The sequence below is a fragment of the Sciurus vulgaris genome (genome assembly GCF_902686455.1).
Source record: "Sciurus vulgaris genome assembly, chromosome: 7".
NCBI lineage: Eukaryota > Metazoa > Chordata > Mammalia > Rodentia > Sciuridae > Sciurus > Sciurus vulgaris.
This window is the reverse complement of record NC_136467.1, coordinates 25659240-25683526: the sequence shown is the minus strand read 5'-3', so window position 1 is coordinate 25683526 and position 24287 is coordinate 25659240. Positions and strand designations below refer to the sequence as shown.

Sequence of the window (24287 nt, the reverse complement as noted above, 5' to 3'; positions counted from 1 at the left end):
TTACCTAAGCTCAGAAAAAAGAGGGTGGGCTTTAGAATTTATCTGCCCAATGTTCACTTTTTTCTACAGAAACTGACATCTGGAGTATTATATAGCTTTTCCAAAATCATAACTAATTAATGGTAGAAAAAGAATCATATATTTTTTTTTAACTTAAAAGTGCTCTTTTTAACAAACCACATTGCCAAGACCATATCTGGAAGATAGAGTTTAAAGCAAAAATCAAACCCAGAGTTTCCATCGTTATTGTTATGGTTTAGATTTGATGTTCTCCAAGAGCTCACATGTGAGACAATGCAATAGGGTTTGGAGGGGAAATGATTGGGTTATAGCCTTAACCAAATCAGTGAATGAATCCCCGATAGGATTAACTGAGTGGTAATTAGAGGCAGGTGGGGTGTAGCTGGAGTAAGTGGTTCATTGGGGGCAGGCCATGGGCATATATTTTGTATCTGGAGGGTGGAGAGCTCTCTCTCTGCTCTCTGATCAACATGTGAGCCACTTCCCTCTGCCACACTTTCTGCCATGTTATGCTGCCTCACCTCAGAGCCCTGAGGAATGGAGCTGACTGTCTATGGATTGAGGCTTCTGAAACCATAAGTCCTTAAATAAACTTTTCTTCCTCTAAAGTTAGTGGGAACTTTAAATCACAGCAGCAAAAAACTGACTAAACAGTCTGAACTTTTCTTTCTCCATCTTTGCTCTGCTCCAGGAGCAAGCCCAGCACTTGCCACTGAGGAGACAGTTGATGGACATTTTGTTGTTTTGTTCAGAGTGGAGAAGTGAGTTAACCATGGAAAGGCACTAGCATATTCTAGGATGGGCCACACACTTTTCATACAGCATTTCATTTGACTCATGTTGGATGAATTTCTGGGACAACTTCTTTCTGAGGTCTAGACTCTTCCAAAAAGAATCCAGTTGGCAATGTGGCTTTATTTAGTCAGAAAACTAGTATCTAAGGAATTTAAAAGCTGCAGAATTTGGATGCAAAAATGCCTGAGACATTTGACTATGACACTCTAGTGTGATTTGGGATTCACTGTATATTTAGGATTGAATTTTTGCTATTATTTAAAAATGTGTGTTTGGCTGAAATTGACTGAAAAACCTTAGGCCTGGTCTTCCCAGGCCACTGTAAGAAGCTTTACCCTTCAATGGCTCCTCACTCTGGATACGATCAGGCTGCCTCCTATCTCAACCTGCCTCAGAAGAGTCAACTACTCCCAGATCCATTGGACCTGTACGGCTGGGGGGATTACTCAGAGCCTTTCTCTCTGATGGTCTGAGCTGTTGGACACACATTGGGACTGGTATGCTGTGCATTTCTCTGGGGATTTCTTGAGAGTACAGTTATTTCTTCAACTTGTGAGAAAAGAGTTTCTAAGCCTAAATGTCTGTCAACGTACACCTCAGTCCTCCTTTTCCATTGGTGAATCAGTGCCTGGAGCAGTAAAGACAGGTAACCCTTAACATCCCTCCCTGACTGAAATTCCTCCCTTTCAATGTTGGAGGGAAAAGATGGCCTTACAGCTTGTTTGAGCTTTCATTCATCCTGTGAAATTCTTTACATAGTGGGACATTCATGTAAAAGGAGAAGGAAAAGTTCTTTTAATCTACTAGAACAGAAGAGTTGACTTTAAACAAGGAGATGGTTATTATCAATAATATGTGCACATGAAGGTTTAAAGAGTTTTATATGTGAGCTGTGTTTTTGGAGTTCCTCAAATAATAGATAAGAGAAACCAGAATTAAAATATAGGTCGTTCTAATTTGAAACACCACAGTTTCTTGGCTATATCACCTGGCTTTTACTTGAGGAAAGATAAACAGACATATGAAGGATAATACCATCCTCTTCTTGAAGTAGTAAACAAGATAAAAGAAAAAACACAGCTGATTTGCAGAATTAGAGTCCTTTTCACCTATATAGAAGAGAAAGAGAGATTATGTAAAATATAAAATGATAATAAGAGGAGAAATTAAGTATCTTTGGCTCAAATACTCAAATACACAACACACACTTGAAATTGGCAAAATTGCATGATAAATTCATTGCGAAGTGTTTTTCTCCTAGTATTTCCTTGGCTTTCTATGATATTTCTTTATATATTATAATATTCATTTACATCTTGAGGCTCCACCTGTTAATGGCAGAGAGAGCTAATGGTGTCAAGCAGTGGTCTCTTAAGAATCATCAGCAAATAAATGGATTCCATCCATGGCAGCAGTCCCTGGATCAACTCATTTACAAGATTTCAGTTTAAATAAAAATTTAACTCATGATACTGTTTTTTTGTCCCAAAAATTATCATAAAAATATAAGCAAAGTTTCTTTTCTGGAAATTGTTCTACATCATATACATAAAGTCTACTTATCCAAATCTATCTGAAAAAAAAAATGTGCAGGTCTTATATAGTTTGTGCATAGAATAAAACAAATGATTTGTATGGTTCACATATGGGCCAAAGTGAGAAGTTTGATTGCAACCTAAGATACTTAATTTCTCCTCTTATTAGCATATTATGTTTTATATCATTGTTGGCATTAAGGAACCACAAATCTTTTGACAAATAGTGTGTAAAATGAGCTGAAACCCCTGATTCTCTGAAAAAAAGGAAGACTCAATTCTGAAATTGAAATTGTAATATTCAAATGTGTAACAGTTATGGCTTATTGATTGATTGATTGGTTAAATATTATGTGTGCTGTATTGCAGGCCTGGTGCATACTCCCTTGACCTCTCATCCTCCAGACAGCCTTCAAAGCTAACAGAGATTAAGTCACTTGCCCAATGTTTGTCACGGAATAATCCCAAGTCTAACTACATAGTTCTCACAATGTCCAGGTACATTTATTATAAAGGACACTTTCAAATCTCAAGTTAATAGCTCCTTTTTTAAGTGATAGGCAATTAACTCACCTTTACAGGCTGCACATCCAACTTATATTTATTCTAGGCAAATTATAGATGTTTGAAACATAGTTATAATGTTTTAATATCTCCATGAAACCAGTTATACACACCAGTAAAGCCAGGATTTAAGTGTCCACACAAGCTATGCATATAGCCTGGTATAATGGTTTATAGAACTGAACTTGAATGTCCCTACCAAGTGCTTATTCAAAATACAGAGTTGTTTTTCTGGAGAAACACAAAACAATACAAAATGAATTCAGTATAGAGACTAGTTTATGTGTATGTAATCTGGCTGATTTTGCAAATATATAATAATGTAACTTTTGTAATTATATACTATCTTTATTATCTATGTATCTGGCAGCATGACTACAATTTAGAACACCTAAATAACTTGCCAAAAAACTTCCCCCAGAAGCTCAGAGGAGACACTGATATTTGAGCAATATAGTATAAGAAAATATTAACTTTTCAGTTTTCATTATTGTCTAAACTCAAACCTGTATTAAGCCCCATTGCTGAGACATAAACCTTTCCTCTCTGCCCAATTTCTCTTTCCCTTTCCATTCCCCGACTTTACTTCCCATACTGCCTTTGTAGGACTTTATACAACTTCTAAAATGCACTTGGCTTCAGTGTCAGAGCAATATAAGGAATAGCCATGTGGAACGTATCTATATTGCTTGTAAAATTGCTATGGGGGACATTATGGAGCTCACTGTCCCTTACATAAAGATCGTTTTGACAAATTCATCTTTGAACTCAGGGCTGGGGAAGTTTGTCTCTGGTGATGAACTGGTGTGCTTTCTGTAGAAAATGATAGGTCTATAATCCATCATGTTGTCTCTGCTTTGGCTGTTAGGAAATGATGAACTTGAACTTGGCCCAATAACAGCAGTGTTCCTTAGGTAGGATTTTGTGCATACATTCATCCACTGGATTCTCCTTTAGCATTTAAAAGTTTTTTGGTTATTATTTTGTTGTGAAAAATTTTGCACTTGTAATAGGTGTTTTAAAAATAATGTCACCATTTAATCTTTTTGGGTCAGGTCAAGTTAGGACGTACAAGAGTTAACAGAATTATGTCTTCGCAGGTGTGTGTGTGCTTATGTATGTGTATTATGTGTTTTTGTGTTCAGGTGAGAGCTGGAAAGAGGCAGGGGAAGGGAGAGATTTTGCTAGGATTCACAAACTCTATTTGATTACTTTTCACCATGTAATCATCATAAAATTATTCAGACTCCAGGGTGAGCATGACCTTGTGCTAAATATATACAGAAAATATGACAAAACTATGAATTTGTAATATGGGGCACCATGAAAATACATTTACTCTTTTTTTTTTCTTTCTTTTTTCTTAATTTTTTCTTTTTAGATCTGGTGGAGTGTATTTTGACATAGTATACATAGGATCCCATTCTTACTCTTGAAACTGTACAAATTCTGCTTAAAAAGTTTCAGGGCCTTTTACTAGTTAATAAGAAAGCAACTGAACAGATCTGCCAGAATATTACTTTAATATACACATCACATTTTTCTGAATGTAGCTTCAATTAAATTTTGTAAATCAAGATTTGCTTAGTTTTATTCCTCTTTGTTTCAAAGAGGATTTAGGGCAGTTACAGTAATATGAACTTAATATGAATTAAACATATATAATTAAATAATAATAAAGTTAATATGGATTAGAGCTAAAATTTCAATGGATCTTTAACCTGTTGGTATTATTATTTTTAAGGTTAGCATAAACTTTTACTTACAATAGGGAACCACCTCTGCTGATTGACTAATTTAATGCAAATATTTGCTTAAACATGTTTATTATTGTTGCAGTTGAAAAGAATTTACTTTGTGAATTTAGTATATGCTTTTTGCTAAGTACCTCCACAATACAATCTCTTAAAGTGTTGCCTAAGATTCTGAAATGGTTTCTAAAGGTTAGGGGTGATTTAAAAGAGTCAACAGGGTCAGGTAGGGTAAGACTAGAACTTACAAGTTGTGGTTAGGAGAGCCATGCTTTTGGTTTATGCTACTTTATGATTAACTGAGGGTCAACTCTGTTTGCTGTGAAGTCAAGTCCTGCAAGGGGCTGGCATTTGAAGAATGCCTTTTCACACGTGTGTAACTTAACAGAACACAGTGGAGTTTCAGCAGTGAAGTCTTCCTCTCCTACCTTCTTCACAGTACAATCCCTCTTCTTACCTCCTGATTTAAATGGAGTGCCTCAGTCTCTCTCACTACCTGCACTTTGCAGCTGGGTATGGCTGAATGGGCACTATAGCAGGGAACACAAATTTAAAGGATTACCTTTGGGGAACATTCACAAATGAATAAGAAAATCCAGTAGATGAAATCCCTACAAGAGTCAATGGAATGGTCCCTCATGGCCAATATTGAGTCTACACGATAAACCAAAGGAGGACATTGGAGCGGGCAGGTTCTATGACAGAAGTGCCCAGACCTGTGCTCAGTTTATCATTCTGGATATAAAAGTGTTTTTTTTAAACTAATTTTTAATAACAGGAAATCATTAATGTTGGAGGCAACGACATATTTTGAAAAACAAAAGGTGATAGAAATACATAACCTAATTTTTAACAAAATGCCGTGCACTTTTTTTAAAGAAGTATTTCTGTAATGAGGGTCAACACTGCCAAGATTCCCCCGATTGTATATTGCCTTTCCTGTTTTATTTGGAAATCGTATACCAGCTTTCTAATTTTCACCAAACTGGCAAGTATTTGTTTTTCTCCTAGAGTTGAAATAAAGTACTAAAAGCATTTTTAAATTCATCCATCAATTATGCCTTTTTTCTTTAGAAAACTATTAGCTTTTTTTTTTTTTTTTTCCATTGATTTTACTGCCTCACAGTCAAATCAACTTACCTGTACTTGTTTGTCATGGTTCACTGTGCAGGAATGAGCAATGATTTCCTTCATCAACCATCCACCTAAAAATTGTTTTGCTTATTAGTCAGTATAAATTGTTTGCCTACCAAAACATAACATATCGGCATAGAAGGATTTATTGCTCAATTACACTCTACTGGTTTTTCCCTTGTCCATTGCAAAAGCAAAAAAATATGGGTGTCTGACATATAGGAGAATAAAAACAGACTCTGTTACTATAGAGTTTCAAGTTTGCTCCAATTTGGCGATGTCCTTCTTTTGTGGCCCTATCTCCTGTTTGCTCCCTACATGAATCATTCCCTCTAACTCACTTGGACACTTCCATAAGCCTGGATTTCCTTTCATAAACATATTTCTTTAATTAATATCTCCTAAATACTCTTCTCAATCTGTTTATGAGGAGTAAGAGTGTTTCTGAGTATTGTCTTACAAACTTTAGTCTGAATCATTTCATAGAGTTCTCATTACTAAAAGCTTGATGGGTAATTTTTGCATATTTGTGTACTCACCATATGTTCCTAAGTGGCTAAAGGTTAGCCCTATTTTACCACTGTTATAATTTGGATCCAAAAATGTTCCCCAAAGAGTTCTTGTGCTAGGCAAAGCAGGAATGTTGAGAGGGGAAATAATTAGATTGTGAGAGCTGAAACCTCATCAGTGAATGGGTCCATTTGATGGATTAATAATTTGAATGGACTACTGGGTGGTAACTGTAGGTGGAGCATGACTGGAAGAAGGAGGTCACTGGGGTGTGCCCTTGGACTGTGTCTGTCTCTACTTCCTCCCCACGCCCACTTTCTGGCTGCCATGAGCTGAGAAACTTCCCTCTGCCATCCCCTTCCACCATGAAATTCTGCTGCACTTGAGGTCCAGACCAATGGAGTCCACCAAATGTGGACAGGAACCAGAAACTCAAAATAAACCTTTTTCTCTTCTAAGTATTCTCGTCAGGTAATTTGGGCACAGAGATGAAAAGCTGACTAATACAACCACAAATACTGCGTGTTCACCATATGCTTGAAACAGTATTACAAATGGAAGAGAGAAGAGTGAGACAAAATCCTGCCTTTAATGCTTAAGAGGTAGTAACACATTTAAGTAAATGATTAGTGTACAATGTTATCAAAACAATGAGAGTCTCTCTCTCTTTTCTTTCTTTCTTTTCTTTTTTTTTTTGTATCTGTAATCCCCTCAGCCCAGCCCCAGCCCTTTGTAATTTTTATTTTGAGACAGGGTTTTGCTAAGTTGCTTAGGGCCTCACTAAATTGCTGAGGCTGGTCTTGAACTTACAATCCTCCTGTCTCAGTCTCCCAAATTACTGGGATTACAGGCAAGTGCCACAATACTCGGGTTGAGATTATCAAAGTATTAATGAGATCCAGGAAAATATTATCATGGTTGTCAGAGGTAATCTATCAAAATGAAGATATCTGCGCTGGGCCTTGAAGGATAATTGTTTGGAAGGGGCAAGGGTATTAGTAAGAGAGGAATGATTGACAGAGGATGACACAGACCAATAATCATTTATTCACATTTCCAAAATGCATACAGTTGTGAAAACTAAAAGTCCTTTCTTAACTCCTTCCATATTGATCCTGATCTGACCTGATCCCAGTTGTCAAAAAAACTTCACTGGAACTGACAGGAAATGAATGACTTAATTGCAGCTATATTGATGTGTTTAACATGGTACATCTCAAACTTCTGATAGATAATCTAAAGTTGAGCACCAAGTTATCTTTCAAAAATCTGAAGAATTCTGAATTCTAAAAGTGGTCTCTACCACTGATGGACAAGGTATTATGGGAATGTGGGAAGAAATTACAATGAGGGTTAAGGTGGAGTGAAAAAGATTATTTGGGCCAGAACATGTAGAATATTTTATTTCATGTCTACTCAGTTTGAACTTGAACCTATAAAGGTGAGGAAAATATGCATGAAAGACCTGGCTTTCAAGGCCTGTGTCTTGAGCAAGAATATCATGCCTTCTGGGATTTCTGCTGCCTTCCTAGGTAGGACTGATCAGTGGCCATGTCCACATGGCTTCGTTCAGAGGATCATTGTAACACTGTACACTGAGGCCACAACTTGCATGGTTTATTTTTCCATTTAATCAAAACATAAACTACATCAAGAGAATGTTCATTACAATTCATTCAGCAGCTCTCATTTATTTATTTATATACTTACATTCATTTATGATATTTTATTTATTAGCTTACTTATAACTCTCTTTGTTCCAAAAGGACATGTGACAGCTGGAAACATCTCTCAAGAATTTTGTATTGAATTCATCACTTAAAAAGAAATACTAATGCCAGGTTCTGTTCTAAATGCTTTACAAAATTATAAAAATTACCTGATTTAATCCTCACAGCAATTATTTGCAGTTGGTAGTATTACGATACCCGTTTGTAAGCTGTGGAAACTAATGCTCAGAGGGGTCAATTGGGCTTAAAACTATAGGACTGGCAGCCATTACGGCCATATTATTGTATCTTAACCACGAAGCTATACTGTCTCCTGACAAAAAAATCTTACATTCCATGTACCCTAGCAAAGTGCCCTGTGCATAATATGGTATCAAGATATATTTTCTGATAAGCTGTTATTTTAAAATTCCCCTGAATTTGCAAAAGTGACCATCTTCTTTCAGGGACTTCATGGATTCTAATCTATGTGCCACATTTGGGGGAGCATCCATTAAGGTAATAAGAACAGAATATGCAAGTGTATATTGTGTTATATTATACATATTATAGTTATGATATATGTTATCTATATTAGATATAATGTTATATCAATGTTACATATAATAATGTATCATGATATACAATATATCACATATTTTTATATAATATGTATGACATAAAATATATATAAATGAACTCAACTACTTCTTTTAAAAAAATTTTTTTTAGATGTTGATGGACATTTATTTTATTCATTTATTTATATGTGGCACTGAGAATTGAACCCAGCGCCTTATACATGTTAGGCAAGAGCTCTACTACTGAGCCACAACCCCAGCCCCTCAATTACTTTTAATGTACAAATAAAACATGCAAATAGAGGGAAAAAATGCAAGTCTCCCTAATTTTCTCCCATGATTTTATTCCCTAGAGTCATTTGACCACTCTGAGCAGTTGGTGCGTCTGCTCTGACATATGGCTTCGACATGTACATTGATTCACATATGCACGTTCAAAATGGTTTTACACATTTGCACATAAAACTGTTGCTATAAGTGTCTATAGTCATTTTAGTTCAGTTGTTTTAATAAAATTTGATCAGCTATCAAAATTATGATTGCCATAGCTATTACACATTATAGATGTTTTCCAGCAAGAAACGTTCTGGGTTCTTTCCATTGGCAAAAATGAAATAGCCACATAACTCCTGCATTTTTAAAAGCATCATTGGTGATTTTGGTGTTTTGTGACTTAAAGTGCATAATATGACAAGACATTGTGGGCTATTGGAGGGGTCTGTCATTGTTTAATTTAGAGTACTTTTGTGTGTGTGTGGAGCTGAGGGACAAATCCAGGGATTGCTAGGCAAGAGCTGTACCACTGAGCTACACCCCCAACTCAGCCTCTAATTTAGATACCTTTAGTCATCCAAAGAAAGGATGAAAAAAGCACTTAGTTAAATTTACTGATGATGCTAAATTTGGAGATGTTAAGAACATCCATGAGGACAGATATTTAAAGAGTTTAGAAATATGTGAAAGAAGTAGCAAAACAATATTTAGATTGCAAAAAATTTAATTGAATGTGTTAAAGGCTTATTAATCAGCACACCAATTATTCACAGGAAGTGGAAGGAGGAGTAATGACTTCTGCTTTTATAATGTTGCCTGGCTGCAAAACTAAGATCACACCCAAACTAAACAGTCTTTGTTCAGATACATGCTGTCGTGCCTTGGGAGTCTCTTGGAATAATTAATTTCATAAGTTATCTACTGCTCTTTTTAGGTCACTCTACATTGTTTTATTCTAAAGAGAAAACTGGAAAGAAACTGCTGCTTACTCTAAACCTAGTATCAACTGGCATTTTATTTATGTGGATTATCTCATATAATTCTCATAACTGCATAAAGAAATTTTACCATTTATGTTTTTGTTCATTTTTGTTTCAGTTTCTGAGTTTGACAATTCATTTTCTGATATAACATTTTCCCCTAAAATCTGAATCGGTGTGAATTCATATTAAAATATCTGTGTATTTAAATAAATATAAAACTGAACAAATTTTTATTTTAATTAAGCATTAAAAATTAAAATGTAATGCTACCATAATTACCACTCATAAACATGAGAGTGATTCCTATATGAGTCCAATCATGCAGATAGAACCCAGAGAGATGTGCTGATGAAATACAGTAATAATGACATGTGTCCATAGTTTGTTGTTGTGTCCATGGCAGGCATCTGTGAAATATCTATTCATCAGGCAATAGTTAGTGAGAATGTGTATAGTCATTATAAGAAGGTATATGCAAATGAGCTTCCCATGAGACTTTGCAACAAACATTTAATTAGCTATATAAAGAAACAGTTAAACATACAAACACACATTACAGAAAATTGGCTAGAGTGTATTATTAATTTTGTGCACATAACTCCTAAATAGCACCATTTAACAGCATATGTCTTTATCATATGCCTATTAATGGAAATGTGTAATTTTACTTTTGTAATTAATTTTTTTGCACTTTATATGTCTTCCCTTTTTAAATATAAAATCATCAATATATGGAGTAACATAATTTGGGTATTTTTAATATTACATTTGTAAATAACGAAAGTAAAATGTCAAAACTGGAATAGGCATTTATTAAGTTGCTGTATTTCTGTAGAAAGTAGAAATTCACACAGTAGCATATATTAGGGGTATAGGTGGAAAATATTTATTGGTTTTTGAAGAATAATACTGATTTTTTAAAAAAAATTGTGATATTTATTCAAAAATAATTGTGTTGAAATTTCTACGTTCTTATTTGCCCCTGATAGAGTCACACATTTCTCTTTTTAAAATTAAAACTCACTAGAGTGACAATTATAGGTTGAGTTCCTATATGTGAAGAAAATACTTCTGAGAGTCTGAACCTTTGAAAAATACTTACTTTGTATTTCTTGCTTTAAATCATAAAGATATTCTTTAGTAATAAATTCAGATTAATGTTTAAATTTTTCTTTTATGGAATCATCACACATTTTTAAATTAAAAAAAAAAAAGCCTACCTTAATTCATATTTTTGAATTCTGTTTCTTGTTCACAAATGGAAGCGTTAACATTATTGTGTATCTCATAATACGATAATAAGACATAAAAACACATTCAGAAGAGTTTTTTTTTTTAGGATTTAAGAATAATCGCAAGTTATAAAAAAGACAGTACTCATAATTTCAAGCAAATTTACTGGTTTCGAGTATTAATTCTCAGCTCAGTGTGATGTAGAAATACCTATGTTTGTATTTTTAAAAACATTTTAGCGGGAGTCATTTTATTTCAGATCATCAGGAGTAGTTTCTAGGTGTAGCAGCTGACCAGCCAGCCTTCCCAGCACCATTTGCATCTCTGAAGCCCCCAAGGACAGAAAAAGAGTCTTTTAATTGGTGATTCAACTTTAGTGGAAACATGCATTTAGGAAATGAGGCCTACACTGTTGTCTTCACACCAGGCAAACCCGCTCCTGTTGTCATGGTGATCCTCTATAGCATGCTGGAGCCAGTGATGTGGAAAACAAGATGGCTTCCTCGTTTATTTAGCCTTAAAGAAAGTTGCAGATATTAGCACATGATTGTCGAATTAAAAAATATGTGTTTTTGATACCAATACTTTTGTATGTAAAAAATGTTCTGGATAAAATTTAACTGTCTTGAAAACTTCTTAAAATTAGGGTTTTCCAAGGTAAAGAAATTTTTTCCTTTGTTTTTAATGTAAATGTCTTAAAACATGCTGTTTTCCCATTGAGCTATGCTTCAAGGAGCAGGTCAGGTTTCAGTTCATGTATGATTTCTATTTATTTTGGATTAGCATGAGGGTTATAGAAGGACACATGTTGTATGTAGGCTTTATTGTATAAGAATAAGCTGCTTCAGCAACTTCAATGCTTGGAAAGCAGCTCTACATCTGAAAGAGATCCAGAGTTTTCAGATTGGAGGCCAATAAAGCAGAAGAATGCAGAAAGGAATGATTCTAGCCATCTGAGACAAAAAAGAAGCTCCTTGTAGTCATAGATGAATTTTCAATCTCCGATTTAAAAGTGGTATAGGAAATAATCTGAGTGGCTTCTTAATAATTATTTGGACACCAAACAATCTTTTCATTTTGGTCCATTCTACTTATCTACTCATTTATTAATAAAACAACCTAGAAAAATCTAAAATATTTTGTAAGCATTAGGAGAGTCAGAAGGATTAAGATACAAATTCTTTACAATTAGTCAATTAATTGTTAACACATTTTATTATAAAAGCAAGCATGTAGAAAGGCAAGATATCCCCCTAAACAAAATACTTCTAAAATTGATTAGAACTTTGAGATGCTCATATTTAATTTGCAGAGTACAAATAAACAATAAGAGCTCTATTGGCTTTTTTATTAAACTTTTTTGGAAATCTATGATTAAATTAGACTTTTTATATTTAGCCCTTCCTTACACTAATTCCCCATTTTGATGAATAGCATTATTATTCAATAAAGATATTGATATCCATAACTATTAAACTTCAAACACAGCACTTTCCAAACCATTCTTTGGAACACTCCTGTTGCAGGGACTGTTAGTATGCTTTCTGTAATCAAGGAGTTTTACAGTCCAATTAGTTTGGGAAAGTTGTGTTTTTATCACCCTTTTGGTGATTCAAAATGGACAGACACATTAAGGACACAAAGAAGTTCTAGAGTAAAGAGCTCTGTTTCCCTGAGTGTTTCCAAAAACCTTTTGATTATGGATGTTTTTTTATTCACCCCACAAAATATTTAATTACATCTTGTGGCGCAACAGTGGTTTTACAAACACGATTGGGAAGCATGGTTTTAATAGGAGGGATTCTGACATTGTCCATGCTCTAATTTTGTTTTGCTCACGACTATGGTAATCTTTACTTGTTTAAATTTAGCACATGGCCTTAACATGTACAACCCTGACCACTGTTGCTACTAGATACTACTTACACTGTGCATCTGAATTAAGGCTGTGTGCACTGAGACTACACTCTGGTCTAGAAACCTGCGTTCTCGTTTTCACCCCTATTTACCATCTTTTCTTTACAAACTCCTTGGCAGAAGTGGTGGTAGCACTTTGTTTAAAAAAAAAAAATAAAATAAAGTTAAAAAAGGCTTGGGGATATTTTGGCCAAACATAATTTTTATTTTAGCATATCTAGCTATAATTACTATGCTGCTGTGGGGCAAAGTAAACTATACAGAGTAGATGGCTCTATTAGGGGGACAAGGCTATGGAAAGTTTTCTTAAACAGGAGTTGAGCAATAATTAGTAAAAAATATATATTATGACAATGCTATAATACTCTAATGTAATGACCTACTATATTAAAGTTGTAAATATTTCATATGAAGATTATTAGCATGTAATACCCTAAAAGGAAATTTGAACATTTGGAATTGCAAAGTAATGTTGAATTTTATTGAGAACAAAATAACTGTGTTTTGAAACCATCCTATGAAGGTTTTGGTGGTTGTGTTGTGTGTGTTACTGATTACAGGATTTACATGAAAAGATGCTATTTCTTTAGACTAAATGAGCACGGCTATAGAGTTATCCACTTTTTTTAAAAAAAGAGAAAGACATATTGACAGCTAACTTTCTTGATATGTGCATTTTTTTGAAGTGGCTCTTTTAACCTTCATTTTTCCAAAGTTTATAACAAAGTGGTGTCTTCAGACACAGCCACCAGGAGCCACCCTTGCTGATATGGGAGGTGTGTTGACACTTTGAAGGCGTCTAATGACGTCAAGGAAGTGCAGTATGGGTCATTTGGGCAGAGGGGATCAGAGAAACCAAATTAGATTACTTGATAAGTCCAAGCTCTCTTCTCCTTGCATGACTTATGAACATTGAAACATTTATTGAGCAAAAAAGACATAAAGAAGATGGGAAACCTAAGATGATGAGATATATCCATAGACAAGAAAGAGTCTCAGGGAAGGGAGAGAAAGGCCAAAGTGAAATCAACAAGCCTGTGAGTGACAGGGCATGGCAGGGTGTGAGGTAGAGAGACAGGGAAGAATAATGGTTCACAGGTAGAAGATAAGTGTTCCCAGAAACAAATATGGACTTACATGTGTTTGGGACTTCCTGGTTCTCTTGGTGACTTTCTCTCTATGACATCAGCAGAGGCCTGTCACAGAAGTGTCAATTTCCTGTGTATAGGTCAATGTACCTTTCTGGCTTTGGCTGGTATGGGACATCTTCTCTGTGAGAGTTGTCAGCAAGGTTCATTCCTATTCAATATCTTAATTACTATCATTTTTATCTACAGCTCATTTTAAGGTTCAGGAACTACAATGTAGAAACCAGGAAAGAATTTTTCAAAACCTGAGCAGAATCTCCTTGCCCAGATGCAAATGTTACCGAAACAATACCTTATGTACCATTAGATATTAATTACATGTTTCTTTTTGTTTGATTCCAACTTCGAGTTCTCTAGCACCTGCAGGATTATTGTCTTGGTCAGATTCTGAATCTTTATAATCTCTCCAACTTTTTTTTTTCCTCCCAAATGCCTGCATGAAAAAGGCAGTCTTATGAAGTTATTCTTACTACCACAAGTGACTAAGCCTCCCCTTTACTGGGACATGAAAGTGGAGTAAAGGAGAAAGAAAACTGTAAAACTTCCCTCATTTTCCTTTAACGTAAGAATGTGCAGCAAGACTGAGTGTTGAGTTTTTTAAAAGGCATTGCCCCCTCCCCCCAAGCAACTCATGTTTCTCCAGCAGTGAGGAAAATGAGTTATGCACATAACTGTTCAAAGTTACCTCATCACATCAGAATCAGCTGGGGGCGGGGAGAGGAATTATTTTGTTATGAATACCCAGGAAGAGAGTTTTTGCAGGCAATAGTTTAGAACGAAAACTCTAACTGCGAATTAGTTGGTTTTAGAAAAAAATGGAAAAAGAGTTGCTTGTGGAGTTGGGGTTGTAACAACTATGCTGTGTCTAAATCAAGTTGAATATCTCGCTTCTTTTAAATTTGGTCTCCCCCAGATTACATCCATAAACTATTTCTTGAATCTAGTACATAGAAAACGACTGGCAACTGATTTTTGTGAAGTCTACCACTTAAAATCTTTAATTGCTTTGCCTTATCCCTACTCCTCATTTCTGAACAAAAGAACATTTATTTGGCCTTTTAGATTCACTTCTGGCTTAACTGCTTGCTTTCTGGTCCCCTAACAAACTTAATGTGACTGTTGACTCAGCTTCACCTGAACAGAGCATCCAACTATAGATCTAATTAAAAAGGTTGAATGGCATCAATTCAAATTGGGAAAAATTACTCAGTTTATGGTAGAGGGCAGTGAGAGTTCTCCTAGGAAAATAGGTAAACTTCAAAAAGAGTGCCTTAGACTTCAGTTCAGAGAAGGGTGTTTTTCAAACCTTTTAATTTAACTTGAATGCCTTGTATGTCAATGAAATGTGATATTCTTTTTAAGAGCATTAGGTTGAATATAAAGAAACTTTTAAAATCTCCAGAGAGACCTTTCATTAGTGGTTCTTTTTACAACATCTGGCTAGTGATTTTTAATAGGCTGAAATTAGTGTCTTTTTCTTTTCAATTTTCTATGCTAAAACTATTAGGAAGATTACCTGTGGTCTAGAAAACTAAACAAAACTCACACTACACATCCTTCTTAATACGTCCTTTGTAATGCATGTGGAATATAAAAGCAGTTTTTATGCCCTGAGGAAATCTGAATGCCAAGCTGCAAGCTGCTCTCTCCAGACTGGCCAGGACACTGGGATATGAATTAGCAGAGCGTTCGACCAGAAGGGGCACTGTATACTGCACTGGTAACTATGGAAAACCATCTTTCTTAGAAAGTATTAATATGAAGAATATAAAGAGAGATATGGGCAGTGATACTGATAGAGAACTACAGACAGTTCCCAAATCACCAGACAATAGACACCAGGAGTACTCAGGAGCCATTGCAGAGAGAAGTAAGAAGGAGCAAAAACAGTAGAAACTGACATAGGAGAAAAAGATAGACTTAGAAGTCATCATGTCAGTGAATCACTGGAGTTTGGAGAAAGATCACCAGGTGGAAAGCACTACTAAATAAGTGGTTGCCACAGCTCCGAAGCACCTGGGTGATTAGGTATGGGCAGGTGAGGGAGCCGAAATGTCATTCAACTGCCTCTGGGATGCTTCCTTGTAAGATAGGGTTTGTAAAATATCAGCCTCTTCATGGACTTCTCCAGCCTAGTTACCTACATGGTAGATGCTGCATTTGGACCATTGGGGCCTTGCTTCCTTGGATGATGAGAAATAAGGGTTTTTTTTGTTTGTTTGTTTGTTTGTTTGTTTTTTGTAAGTTGTACATGAACATAATACTTTTATTTTATTTATTTATGTTTATGTGGTGCTGTGGATTGAATCCAGTACCTCACATGTGCTAGGCAAGTGCTCTACCACAGAGCCACAACCCTAGTCCTGGAAATATGGATCTTGAGTTCCTTATAATGACCAATACCATACCAGCTTTGGATCACCTAGCCAGATATTTAGTTGAGAGGAATCTAAAATTCTATTTTGTTTACATGACTGCTCTGTCCCCCAACTTCCACTCAAATTCTTTCTCTCAACCTAACATCATTGTAAGAAATAAATGTGGTTGAAGGACTGCCTATGAAAAAATTACCTATTTGAACAAGAGAGGACAATATGCAGGTTTTGGAGTTATTTAATGAAGGTATTTCTTAAGAAACGTTAAAAAATAAAATGCAGCTTCTTATTCCGGAAGTACTCAAGTGAAACTTTTCTATCAACTTATGAGACATGTTGAAGAGGGGATGTTAGCATTTTAGCAGGATGTTGAACTAGATAATTACTCTGTGAATTTTCTATTATAATACAGATAATTACAGTTGATGGATAAATTGAGGTGTCTGCATCACTCACAGCCTATTATAAGAATATTATCCCCAGCTTTTTTAATGAAGAAAGATATCCTTGGTTGTTCCTTTCAAAGAACTGAACATGCCTCTATCATATGATTGTCTCTCTGGTCATTATTTGGACTGTGATGGTTCCTATCCCAAATTTTCTTTAAAAAATTAGAAATCATACCTGACATGGTGGCACATACCTGTAATCTCAGCTATTCAGGAGACTGAAGCAGGAGCATCACCAGTTAAAGGCCAACTTGGGCAATTTAGTGAGACCCACTTTCAAAATAAAACAGAGGGTTTGTGATGTGGTTCAGTGGTAGAGAAATCAAAGTGACCAACTGTTACCAATTTATTCACCATTATAATGAAGATCTTATCCATTATAATTAATCAAGAAGAAAGATTAATAAGGATTGTAAAGCAAAACATAGGATTGTCAATTTCATGATTGTGTACACAGAAAGTTAAAAATAATCTACAGATAAAATAATAAGCACATTGATGTAAACAAAAAAGGAAATCTTCATGAAGAGAAAATTTTTAAATTTGTAACAGACACATTACATATGGTGGAATGAAGATGAGAATGACCAAAGATGTTTTATCAAGACCAATATAACCAAAAGATATAACAAAAGTATCTTTAAAAAAAAATCGAAACTGCCAATCCATAATTTTCCATCAAGAATTTAAAAAATGATTTTTAGAAGACTTAAATTTGTTGTAGTAAAGCAAAAACAGAGAATTGCCAAAAAAAATTCTGTACTACAAAAATGTTAATGTTAGTTCTTCAGAAAGAATGAAAATAATACTAGGTGGAATGTTGGATTCAGAAAATATAATTTTAGGGGGCTGGGGAGATAGCTCAGCTGGTAGAGTGCTTGCCATGAAAGCACAAGGCCCTGAATTCGATCCCCAGTACCGCAAAAAAAAAAAAAAAAAAAAAGAAAATATAATCTTAAAATGCCCTAAATGAAAAAATTGAGAGGATTTTCTCTCATAGTCTTAAAGTTTTAAATATAGTGGCTTAAAACAAAAATAAAAGTAAGGTATTTCAAGGTTTGCAAAGCATTGAGAAGTAAAAAGACCTAAAGAAAATACATTGAAAAGATTGTGAGAGGGAATTGAAAGATGGAACTTAGATTAAAAGTGAAGTGCTGCAATAATTAAGAAAAATGGTAGGAAGTAAAAGAGGTCAATCATGAAAAAAATATAAAGATATTACTAAAGGTGACTATGTTAATATCAGAAAATATATAGAGTCTGGACAAGAATATTAGCAGGGATGAAAAGTATTTTTCATATTTCATCATAAAAAATACATCAACCTCAAATGTACATGCCCTTCATAAGAAGAATATGACCCCAAATTGAGAAAATGGGCAAATTCATTGTTATACAGATTTCAACTCACATCTCCCAATATTAATAGAATAAGTACACAGAAAATTAGTAAGGATAGAGGATATAGGAACAACACTATCAAACAACTTGGATTTAAATGACATTTTTTGGAATATTTAACCAACAGCGGAATGTATGTACCATTACATTCTTCTAATGGTACATAGTGAACATTTATGAAGATGGTAAATCAAATAAAAAGTCCTTTAAAACTTAGAATTGACACATCAATAACAAAAATTGGGAAAAATCTAAGTATGTAGAAATTAAAGGCCATACTTATAAATAACTGATAGGATAAAGAAAAAGAAATATAAAAAAGACATTTTGAGTACAGTGATAATCAAGTATAATATGTGAAAAATTGTGGGTTATAAATAGAATAAGAGTTACAGGCAATTTTATACATTATATCCTTATATTTGAAAAGAAAAAAGATATTTCAAATAAAAAAATTAATTTCCCACCTTAAAAAGAAAATCAACAAAGGAAATTCAAACTAAGTAAAAAGAAATAATAAAAGTAAATTCATAGATTAACCAAATAGAAAACAAAAAATAGAGAAAAATTAACAAAATCAATGACCTTGATTAATGTTTAGTAGCTAGATTGATAGAACAAGAAAAAGTAAGAGGAAAAATAAAAGTTATCAATATAAGGAATGAAGGGGAACCATCATGATAATTACATATAAATATATATGTATATAAATATACATTCATGTATAAATATATATTAATGTATAAATGGTATTAGCTTATTCATGTATATATGTATATAAACATATATATATATTCGTGTATTCATGTATATACATATAAGTGAATAAGCTAATACCATGAACGAAGTGATCCCAATACATTTGATGAAAGAGGAAAAACAGCGAGAGCCAAAAGGAGCAAATCCCTTGACAGACACAGACTCTGAAAGATGGTGTAAGATGAAAAAGAGAAAATTCAAATTGAACTAAATATATTTAAAAATCATTTTTATAGCTAAAAACCTCTATAGAAAAAAAATTTCCAAACCCAAAGAGCTTTATTGGTGAATTCTATTGAACATTTCATGAAAAATCCATACCAATTATACATTAACTTTTTCAGAAAATCAGAGAAGGAAACATGTCCCAACTCATTGTATGAGAGCTGCATTACTTTGATACTAAAGCCAAAACACATTCCACAGGAAGGGAAAGATACAGATCAATGTTCTTCATAAGTATAAATACATGTACACTTAATAAAAATCTTAGTACATTAAATCCAGTAAAATATATAAAAGGATAAAATATTATCACTATATATAGTTTATTGTAGGAATTCAAAGTGGATTCAACATTTGAATTTGATTATATTGAACAATAAGTAAGAAAATTATCTTATATCCAGGAAAAATATTTGATGCAATTCAACATACATTTGTTTAAAGAGAGAGAGAGAGAGAGAGAGAGAGGAGAGAGAGAGACCTCTTGGTAAAGTGGGACTGGAAAATAACTTTCTGAATATAAAGAATGACTTTTATAAGAATTGTGCAGTTAAAGTTAATATTAACAGAGTGAATATTTTCTCCTTAGTATCTAGAACAGGGAAGAATGGAAATTCGCACTGTTTTTATCTAGCCATATACTAGAGGTCTTAGCCAGTGCAATAGAACAATAAACAGCAAATTTTTGTCTTTTTTTAAAAAAACGTCCACATAGTTTGTACAAGTAAAATATTAATCTACAAAAAGTAGCAAGAGATAAAGAAAATATTTTAGCTACATATGTTGTGTGTGTGTGTATGTCTGTACGTATATGTGAACATGCCTATGTATGTGCATGTGTGTGTATATTTTCAGAAGGCTTGTGTTTATTACATATGAAGAACTCATAATAATAAGCAAAATAATTCATTTTAATAAAAAATGGGCAAAACGATTTGAGGGATACTTTCTAACATAAGATGTGCAAATAGCCAATAAGCACAGAATGATATATCAAACATAAATTTTTATCTGGAAAATTAAATTAATACAAATCATGTTAATACCATAACTCATTCACTCTAATGGCCATAATTTTAAGACTGACAGTAACAAGTGTTCACAAAGCCGTAGAATTCTATTTTGTTAGAAACAAGAATGTAAAGTGGTACAAACTTACATTTTGGCAGTTTCTTTTTAGTTAAACAGAACTATTAGAATAAAATCTGGCAATTTTATTCTAAGATATATACTCCAAAGAATGACAATATATCTTTGCAAAAACTTGTGTACAACTGTTTACAGATTGAATTCATTTTAGATATTGGTGGTTTGTTTTTTTTTTTTCTTGGTTTGCCCAGTTATAGGTTTATCAATTTTATTAATCTTGTCAAGTAAATAGCTTTTGGTTTTGTTGATTTAATCTGTTGTTTTTCTGATTGCAATTTCAATGATTCCTGCTCTAATTATCATATTATCTTTTCTTCTGCTCTCTTTAGGCCTAGATTGTTTTTCTTTCTCTAGTTTTTAAGATGAATGCTTAGTTTATTGATGTTAGACTGTTCTTCTTTCCTAATATTTTCATTTAATTATGTATATTTTCCTCTGAGCACTGATTTTGCTGCATGTTCACTAATTTTGGGAAGTTTTCATTTAGTTAAAAACATTTTTTAATGTCTGTTGAGACTTCTTCTTTACCCATGGGGTATTTGGCATTTTTATGTTTAGTCTCCAGTATTTGAAAAATTTCCAACCCAGCTATATGTCTGTTATTGATTTCTACTTTAATACCATCATTATCTGACAACACAGGTTGTGTTCTTTCTATACTTTCACAAGTGTTAATGTGTGTCTTGTGGCCTTCCTATGGTCTCTCTTGGTGAACATTCTTGTGAACTCATGAGGATTCCCTGTGCACAATTTTGCTCTTGGAGGGAATATTCAAGTTGATTGATGGTGCTGTTCTGGTCGTCCTTACTGGTTTTCTGCTGGCTTTATCTGTCACTATCTGACAGAAGGCTGTTAAAGTCCCTGAATAATAGTGGCCTGGTCTATGTTGCCTTTCAGTTCTATCAGCTTCCTTTACAGTTCTCTAGTGAACTTCATACTCACTATTGTCATGTCTTCATGGAGAATTGACTGGTTTGTCCTCGTAATTCTGCTCTTTAGGCCTGATGATTTTTCTTCTTCTGAAATCTACTTTGTCCAAGAGCTTTCTTTTCATTACTCGTAGGATGGTATGTCTTTCTCCATCCATTTGTTCTTAACTTGTCTTTGCTTAAGTATTTTAAATGGGTTTATTGTTGTTATGGTTTCGATGTGAGGTTGTCCCCCAGAAGCTGACATGTGAGACAATCTAAGAAGGTTCAGAGAAATGATTGGGTTGTAAGAGTCTTAACCCAACCAGTGATTTAATCCCCTGATAGGGATTAACTCAGTGGTAACTGAAATGATAGGGCATGGCCAGAGGAGGTGGGAATTGGGGCTTGGCATTGGGGCACATATTTCTATCTGGAAGTGAAGTTTTCTCTCTGCTTTCTGATCACCATGATGTGAGCTGTTTCCCTCTACCATACTCTTTCGCCATGATGTTCAGCCTCACCTTGAGCCCAGAGAAATGGAGTCAGCCTTCTATGGACTAAGACTTCTGAAACTGTGAGCCCTCAAATAAACTTTTCCTCTTTTAAAATTGTTCTGGTCAGATCTTTTAGTCACAGCAGCAAAAGAGCTGACTAAAACACTTGTAGACAACATATAGTGACCCTGGAGAGGGTTTGAGTTTTAGGAATTTCCTTCCCCAAGCCAGGATAAAGGTCTGAAAATATCTTTTCCCCTGGAGAGCCTGTTTTTGTTTTCAGAAGACTCTGGGTATATTTTATAATGATTACTCTTCCTTCTCTCTGTGAGAATTATCAAGCATATTTTTCTTACCTTTACCATGAGTAACCAGTAGAATTCTCAGATGTGAAGACAATGAAATTATCGGGGCCCCCTAAGACTGCCAGCTCCAAGAGTTTCTCACTCTCATGGTAGTCCACACTGAGTCTCCAATAATTAATTGCTCAAAATTATCATCTCAATATGCCTGCCAAAGTAGTTTTGAAGGTGTCTGTTTCAGGTAGAGGGATCTCAGCTGTGTTGTTTTGAATGTACCTGATGCTCCGGATTTTGGGGTAACTGTTTGTCCTGTGACTTCAATTCTCCAAAGTTCAAAGAAAGGCATTTATGTTCAGGTTTTCCAGATTTTCTTTATAATGATGGAATGAAGACATTTAGTCAGTTTATATGTCAGAACTGAAACCAGAAGGAGTATTGGGGGACTTAGGGACACAATGGACAATCTGATTGTAGTGGGGTTCACTCAGATATAAGCATATGTCAAAATCCATCCAACTGTACTCACAATATTTGAATACTTTATATTATGTAAATAACTCTTCAATAAAGTTGATTATAATTTTTGGAAAATGTATCTTAAAATGGTATTTTTACGTATTCACAGTGAACAATTTGAAAATGCTATTTTAAAATGCATTACTGTGGACTAGAGGGTGACTGCATCTCCAGTCACTCCAGAACCCAGGATTCAAGAAGGGGAGGCACTAAAATAGACTCGGACTAAAATAGAACCACGGGGTGAGTCTCCCCCACTGGGTGAAGCTCGGCCCCGGCGGCAGGCCCAGTATCGGGTGGCTTATGAGAGTAGGGCAGGGCAGCTAGAGTCTCCTCCAGGCAGCCCTGAGCACTCCAGTGGTGGGTTCCTCCCACAGGGCCAGTTTCTCCAGCTTCTCGAAGCAGGTCCCCCAGTGAGAGCCTTTTGCCCAGAACCAGCTCCAAGTCTCTGGGCCAGTACGCAGGCGAGATCTGGCCCGCCCCACCCTCAAGTTGCTTCAGAGACCAGGACAGGGCAGACAGGGACTTCCCCAAGCAGCCCGGCTCCCTCCAGCGGGAAGCACCTTTCTAGCTTTCTAGGCTAGCTTCTCGGAGCAGACTGCCCAGTGAGAGCCTTTCTACACAGAGCCAGCCACAAGTCCCCAAGCCAATGGAGACCTCCAACCCGCAAGCAACCTCTGGGACCAGGGAAGAGCAGTCAGAGACCTCTCCAGGTCTCTCTCCCTGGAACCAGTAGTGGGCTGGGGCAGCTTTCTTCGGAAGCACTGCATTGTCAAGTTACCCCAAGACTTCAGGCTACTGAAGGCTGGGAGGTGATATACTGGAAAACTACAGGGACACTATAAGCCAATAGAGGAAATCTGCAATATCACAGAGTCCCACTGACATCTGACCAATATGAGAAAACAAGGGAAGAAAATGTCCCAAACAAACCTAGATACTATATCAAAGAAACCCAATGTCAGCACAGCAGAAGAAATGTCAGAAAGGGAGTTCAGAATGTACATAATTAAAACAATCAGGGAAGCAAACGAGGAGATGAAAGAGCAAATGGAGGCATTGAAGGAGGAGATGAAAGAGCAAACGCAGGCATTAAATGATCGCACCAATCAACAGTTAAAAGAGCAAATACGGGAAGCAAGAGATCATTTCAATAAAGAGTTAGAGATACTAAAAAAAAAAAAAGAGAAAACCAAACAGAAATCCTTGAAATGAAGGAAACAATAAACAAAACTCCATAGAAAGCATAACCAATAGGATAGAACACCTGGAAGACAGAACCTCAGACATTGAAGACAAAATATTTAATCTTGAAAACAAAGTTGACCAAACAGAAAAGATGGTAAGAAATCATGAACAGAATCTACAAGAAGTATGGGATATCATGAAAAGGCCAAATTTAAGAATTATTGGGATTGAGGAAGGCTTAGAGAAACAAACCAAAGGAATGAACAATTTATTCAATGAAATAATATCAGAAAATTTCCCAGATCTGAAGAATGAAATAGAAAACCAAGTACAAGAGGCTTATAGGACTCCAAATATACAAAAT

General features: G+C 35.0%; 1 long non-coding RNA gene across 3 annotated transcripts in view; it reads right to left on the bottom strand.

Moving 5' to 3' along the window:
- LOC306665015 overlaps positions 1-24287 on the bottom strand; it is a 63822-nt gene that overhangs the window by 12127 nt on the left and 27408 nt on the right. Inside the window, exon 2 of one of the 3 annotated variants that reach the window (XR_013764891.1) lies at positions 5807-5871. The exons of the other annotated variants lie outside the window; for them this stretch is intronic. This is a non-coding gene — a long non-coding RNA (uncharacterized lncRNA). The remainder of the gene's footprint in view (positions 1-5806; positions 5872-24287) is intronic. 3 annotated transcript variants of the gene reach the window in all.